Raw genomic sequence first — 7,500 nt, 5'->3', positions numbered from 1 at the left:
GTCATTTCAATGGCTTTTTCATGAAACCAGTATTGAATAATAAAAGATTTTCAGGAAACAAAGAGTAAAATGTGCTGTCCTTTATGGATACTAAAAAATTATGAAAGTAGATTAAGGTGGCTCAAAACAGTTTCCAACACATTCCAAGACTTAGATTTTGATGTGTCATTATAGCCACTCTTCATCAGTTGATGCTACAATCATGGTATCAAAATACTGCCCATTCACTGGTGAACCCGTTGGTATTATTTTTGTCACACAATAGGTTACCATAGAAATACTATGACCTGCTAAAAACACCCTTAATTTCAGCTTTAAGCGCTTATATTTAAAAAACGGCACGGTGATTTTTTTTCTTAATACAGAATTTCGATTAGCAGGATAAGATGTAACCTTTGGCAAAGTTAAAAAACATTCTGTACATGGGGTTTAGAGCAGTCTTAATTTTTGGAAAATTTTCGATGGCTCTGAACCCCATGTACAAAATTTGGCCGAAGACCGAGATTTTTAACCTATTTCGAGGCTGTTGGATATCTGATGAAACACTCTTTCCAGTGTTTGATATTGCTTCTCAAAGGAATCAGTATTTTAAGAGATATTTGGATTCAAAGTTGGCAAAATTTTATGCTAATTAAGACCACATATTAGAACTTCCTTCACGGTAGTGATTTCTTTTGTTTTTGGCTTATGAATTATTAATGAGTTTGAGAAACGATTTTCAAGGTTTCCCTCCCCCTTGCACCTGCTTCCTGACCATAGGGAAAAAAAAAATACCGCCCAAGGCCCAAGGTCGGTCCAGAAAAAGAAAAAAACTGTGCTCTGGGCCTCGAGTACGGCTCGAGGATGACGGCCGAGGCTAGGGCCATACTCGAGACCTCAGGCACAGTTTTTTTCCGAACATATATTTTCCTAAAGGGTTTGAATTGGGTACAACATCGAGTAAGCCGATTTGGTCTGTTGTTTAATTTCCCGCAAAACTAAGTTTAGAAAAAGACGCCTTTCTATCGTTGATGGGGAGTAGGCCAATTTGGATAAATCTTACTCTTGAGCGATGGATTCTTGGTAAGACCGTGATCGGCGAGTACTCGGAAAGAGCCTTTATAAAACCTAAATCAGAATGAATATCACTGTTCTCTTTTAATTCGAATTTCCGAACATAGTTTTAAAAGTAGTGTTTAGGATGAATTAGTGCTACGTTAACTTATCTTTGAAGAAGGTATCTTTTACTTTTATTCCTAGACATCTCGATGACAATAAAATAACTGAACTCCCAGAAACGATGTTCTCAGGACTCACACGTCTACAAGAGCTGTAAGATTATTGCTCTACGTAACTGTCACAAAATTATATAGCTATGCGCCAAGTCACTCCACATGGATTTGTTTGAGTTGCTTAATAAATGACTCGAATCTGTTTAAATGAAATCTCAGCAGTAATTGATAACCCTTTGAAGAAGGAATTAGTAATTTACAGGTTTGAGTAATGATTTCATATTTCTCAAACAGCACTTTTCCGAATTTCAGACTTAGTAGATTATTAAGAATGTCTATTGTGTGAACTCTCAGGGAAAAACTTTATTTCTATAAAAAGCATATGGGTACGAAAAAACCTTCATTTTTCTGTGAGAAACATTTACCATATTTTGAGTATTCTCGATTTTATATCATTATCATGAATCATCATTATTAGCAATATTATTATCATAATTATTTTGCCTTTTGTTTTCTTCTAAACTAGCAAACTGTCCTGCATTTCTCTTTGTTTTGACGTTCCACTTACCCCTAATTTAGCTTTTCAGAAGTTTCCTTATACATTATTTTCCATGCTTTCATGTTATTCACCACCTAAAGCACGAGATCAAGATGACTGGATATTGGTCAGGTGTTTTTTTTTGTGTGCGTGTTTAAAGACCGAGAACGAGGCCAATATCCAGATTTGTTTGAGTTACTTAATAAGTCACTCATGGCTGTTCAAATTAAACCTCAACAGTAAGTGATAAGTCTTCAAGGAAATTGTATGTGGACCTTGGCCTTTAACTACATGCCATTCCATTCCCGTTTTTTTGGGTTGTTTTTGGGTACAACGTAACCTCTTACTTGTAACCTCCCCATTTTTGTGATGAAGAATCACATTTCATTGATAATAATAACAACAAAAATAAACAGGTTGATCGCTATTGACACAAACAGTCGTCGCTTTTTAATTATTGGAAATGACAAGATATCAAAGGAATTCTTAATGAGCCGATACGTTCGAGTAGTGATTTTACTTATATGGATGTTTCTCCCCGGTATTGATAAATAATGAAAGCTGTGCACTTTGCATGTGATCTCACTAGTTTGCTACGACATAGAAATCCGGAAAAAAAAAACGTCTACAAGAATTTTGTTTGTTATTTCGCCTCCAATGTGGCTATTTATTATGTCATCAACGAAATCTATGAAAAGCGCAGTGAATTAAAGGTCAGAAATTGTTCCTACTGTGACTCAGGGCTTCTGATGTTTCACGGGAAAAAATGGGGGAAATAGCGCAACACTGACAGCAAATTGCACGAAAAATTACGCGATTATTCTTTCGCCTTATTTTTCCTAGTCACATGTAATTATATCTAATTTTATACGGTTTATTGAGCACCTAATAAGTCCATCTTAATTTAAATGCCAAATTGAATTATGAAAATAAAGTTCCTCAAGTATTAAGTGCGAAATTGGAAAATGCGAAGGGTGTTTTCTTAGACTCTCTGGCATTTAATTTACAAAAAGCCCATTTTACATCCTCGTGATGTTATGTACAGAGTTCAAGGCCACTGAAACCAAATGGAAAATTCTCTGGTAACTTTTTTTTTGGTTGGATAAGGGTTTAACAAACTCACAGAAGGAATGGAACACCTTCAGTGGAACTAGATCTTTGTTTCTTGAAGTCTGGCTATTTATGACTTTATTTATTTGTGCTCAAAAATGCATAGTCTTCTGGGGAAAAAACAAAAAAGGAAGAAAACAGTTGGAAATTTGGCTTATTCTTGATAGTCAAGAATTGTTTGAAAAATGAAAGCTTGTTGTCCATTCTATGCTTCGTTATTCAAGGAAAAGGTCCTTCAAAAAGGGGTTTGTTCGTGAACTTCGGTGAAAATTTATTTAGTTGCGTGTGGTTCTTCACACGGAGTTTGTTGCCTGTTTGTACGCACAGAATGAAAAAGGACAGGTTTTTTGCTTCTGATAGCAAATATGTTGTTTGTTTCAAATATAATTTTTGTCCAGAAAAGGTTTTTGTGAGATTCTTCTGCATTTGTGGATTCATCGTGTTGTGTAAATATTAACTAATTTAAACATGTAGTTTGAAATTGGATATCACGGGAGCAATTTTTAAAATGTTGACAGGAATTGTTGCTGTTTAGTCATTCCGGTGCCAAATAAAGTTATTTTGGGAATCCAACATTATTGTCCTGCACATTTGGGTCGATTTTTACGTTCTTAGCGAAATTTAATTTACGCAGCAATTATTTACAAACATAGGGTATTTTAAAAGCAGCGGCCTTTCGTACGGGACCCGTAAACCGACCTATATTTGATGTTTATACGGGAGTCTTTTCAGAACGGTTATTACAAGTTCTAACCCTAACGACACGCAATTAGTAAAAGCTAACTTTTTAAAATGGGTGCTTACACTTAAATTCAAGAAACACAAGGCTGGTCAGATGGCTGGTGACATCGAACGAAGAGTTTATTTCGTGAAAATAAACGTGCATCAATGGCGTTGTTTAATAGCTGAACTGTACATAAAAGTAAAGTACCGCAGAAAATTCGGTTGAGTTGCTATCAGTTTATCCAACAATTCAATAAATCGCATTTAGCTAGGCTAAAATGTCTACAATGATATTGAATGTAAGGAGAAATGTAGACTCGGAAAAATATCCGAGTCCCAGATGGGATTTGAACCCACGACCCTCCGTGATCTAGTCGGATGCTCTAACCACTGAGCTACTGGAGATTCTATGGTGAGCAAGGGTTAATTTGTGGGTCTCGACAGGAACCGCATCGCGTGGCTACACAGCCAAGTATTGACTAGCACATTTGAAACTCACTAACAGCATCGCGCTGTCACATTAATGCATATCAAGATGCAGTCAACCAACCTCCAAAGTGAGTGTGTTAACGATGAAACAACAACAATGATATTGAATGTAAGGAGAAATGCAGACTCGGAAAAATATCTGGGACTCGGATGTTTTTCACTTGACTGTTTTCAGTTGTCAATTACACACCAGGCGCAAATAGTGGCTTCTACACTACAGGCTTCTAATATATATAAACACTGGAAAAGTTGGATTCTGAATACCAACCTACTGTTTGCAATATTTCATCTACCGAAACTGAGGCATTACTGGCTGCGGATACCACAGCTGCTCGAATGCTGTGGAACTGTGAGGCTTGGTATAACTTATCTGAAGTTGTGATCGATTCTGACAATCTTAAAGATTCTGTTCTCCTTATATATTCTCTGAGAATCGTGAATTTTCATAAGCAACTTAAGATAACAGTGGTCTGGTTTGTTTTAACAATGATGTCAACTGGAACGTACAACGGTCAGGGGACACATGCCTGTTTGCTAACTTTAACATGTGAAGAATCTGTCCATTCTGGCAGAAACTAACATTATCAACATGACTAATCAGTTAAGGGTAAGATCCTTGAGTGTCAATGTCTCTACAGGGGATAAGCCTTTAATATATACAAGACAACACCAACATCCCATATGTCTAAGTATCTGGAAAAAGCTGAGGTTTGCTCTGAAAAATTCCTTTTAGCAGACGTGACACCAGTGGGTGCTGTCCCAAGCTTATACCATCTTCTAAAGTTAGATAGGAGGATAAAGAACTTCGATCTGTGTTACTTATACTACAGGAAAATCCTACTGTAGCTCATAAAGATAAGTGAGGAACTCCAAAGCCTGCCCTACATTTGAATGATTTTGATTGATATTTCTTTGAGCACAAAAGTCGTCCAATTTTGGATATAAAATATATGCTTTTTCCGCTTCCTGGGGCTCCAGGATGCCAAGAAGAGCGTGAAGGCTTATTCTGAAATTCTTCTTGCCTCGTATGATCACCTGATATGTAGCATGCCATCATTACCATTCTCTTTTGAAGGGGGTGTACTTTGCTTGAGTTGGGTAGTGACAAGAGATTGTTCTGCTGTGGAAAAGCAACCGGATGTTCTATCAGTAATCTTAATAACTGGGGCCACCATATCTGGGTTGGCCACATTAATGCCGATTGACATTTCTTCAGCTTTGTCTGCCTCTACCTTCCATAAGCACCAAGAGATCAGGCAGGAATGCGGAAAACGATAAAACGTTTGAGTTCTTTAGTCAATGGTAAATGCCCCAATAAAGGTAGCCTCTAGATCAGGTATCCAAGAACAAAATACAACTAGTTGCTTATTTCGCTCGTCTTGCAACCAGATCAATTTCTAGAGTCATTCACAAGTCCTTTATATAACTGAACACTGCTGAGGGGCTGCTCTCCCTGTCTGCATCCTTATTCATAAAACCGGGTATGTGGGATGCAGTAGGCCAGAGAATGTGCAAAATGCACCGAGTCCAAATTTGATAAGCTATATCATTACAAGCAGAAGACTTTCTTCTCCCCTTCGAATTTAGCTGATATATTTTCCAGACAGTTGAGGCTCGAATGGTGGTAGAGCAAATTTCACTGCAAGCAGTTGCAACTAACTGACGTGCTTATACCCATCTGCAGTAGTCCAAATACCTTGGGTAGTACTCTCGTTAATCCCTTTTTTGGAAGCATCACAGGTTATTTCGACATCTATTCAGTTTCCCTGAGAAATGATTTTTGAGGTTTCAAATTAAAGATATTTTATGCCCATCAATCCAGGTCTTATTTTGCACTCGGGGTAACTGCATGCATTGCACTGCTATAATCCCCCTTGTCAAGTCGGAAGGCCAAAATCTCAAAATCGTGTCGATTTCAAGATGTGGATAATGCAGCTGCCTATATTGAACAGCTGGAAGGCTAGAAAACAACAAGACTTCCGCTTCTGATACCTCAAGCATCGTGCAAGTAGTAACTTGTTGCATTCTGCACAAACTTTAAGGGGCTTCTCAGGTGTGAGTAATATCGCCATTGATAGAGCGTTAATAACAAAACAATGAATAAGAACACCAGGTTTTCAAACAGCGTGACAGTGTGAACAGCATTTTTCTTGCAATCCTTGAGGACAGGATACAATCCATATTAAAATGAACTTGACAGTGAAGTGATCTGAACATTGGTTTTAAGATTTTTGGGAAGAGACGAGGGGAAAATTACAGCCAATTAGGCAAGCAATTATATTGCGTAAGCATCCCCGTCCACTCAAAACTTGAGATATTCCTGTATATAGTACCTATAGGAATTTTATAGTATGCATCCCGCAAATCGACAGAAGCCGTATAACAATTTGTCTTGACCAAATTGACCACGGACAGAAATTGCCTATTTTGAAGAGTTTCTTTTCAATGTTTTCATTGAGCATTTTCAGATTTTATGTCATGCGATAGGTACTATCCTTCTTCTGTCTTACAAAGATACAAATACATCCTTTTGGTGGATTGCCATCGCAATAACTCCTTTGGAGCTTCTCCAGCTCTCGCAATTTGGTCAATAATGATTTGTGCAGCCTTATTTCTTGGCAGTGTGCTAATAGGGAAAGGTTGCTTAGGCAGTTCTGTTGATAGAGCGTTAATAACAAAACAATGAATAAGAACACCAGGTTTTTAAACAGCCTGACAGTGTGAACAGCATTTTTCTTGCAATCCTTGCAGACATGATACAATCCATATTAAAATGAACTTGACAGTGAATTGATCTGGATATTGGTTTCAAGATTTTTGGGAAGAGACGAGGTGAAAATTACAGCCAATTAGGCAAGCAATTATATTTCTAAAGCGTCCCCTTCCACTCAAAACTTGAGATATTCCTGTATATAGTAATTATATGATTCTTATAATGAAATGGTATATGAAATGAATCATATATCAACTGCGGATATGAAATCAAGTGAAGCTATGATTGAAATCAAGTGAAGCTATCATTGATTCATTCCTCACGGGACCATTAGAACCCACAAATGACCAGCTCGCAACATCAGTGGCTTCATAGCTCAGTTGGTTAGAGCGTCGCACTGGAATCGCGAGGTCACGGGTTCAAACCCCGTTGAAGTACTGAATTTTTCAGGCTTCTCTACGCAATTGCAAAAATTGCGCTCATAACTGCGAAGATCATAGCTTCACTTGATTTCATATCAGCAGTTCATAGATGATTCATTTCATATACCATTTCATCCTCACGGGACCAAGTTTTCAATCAGCGTTTTCAGATTTTATGTCATGCGACAAGTACTATCCTTCTTCTGTCTTACAAAGATACAAATACATCCTTTTGGTGGATCGCCATCGCAATAACTCCTTTGGAGCTTCTCCAGCTCTCGCAATTTGGTCAAT

This window comes from Montipora foliosa, unplaced genomic scaffold (assembly GCF_036669935.1).
Source record: "Montipora foliosa isolate CH-2021 unplaced genomic scaffold, ASM3666993v2 scaffold_471, whole genome shotgun sequence".
Taxonomy (NCBI): domain Eukaryota; kingdom Metazoa; phylum Cnidaria; class Anthozoa; order Scleractinia; family Acroporidae; genus Montipora; species Montipora foliosa.
This window is presented reverse-complemented; position numbering follows the sequence as displayed.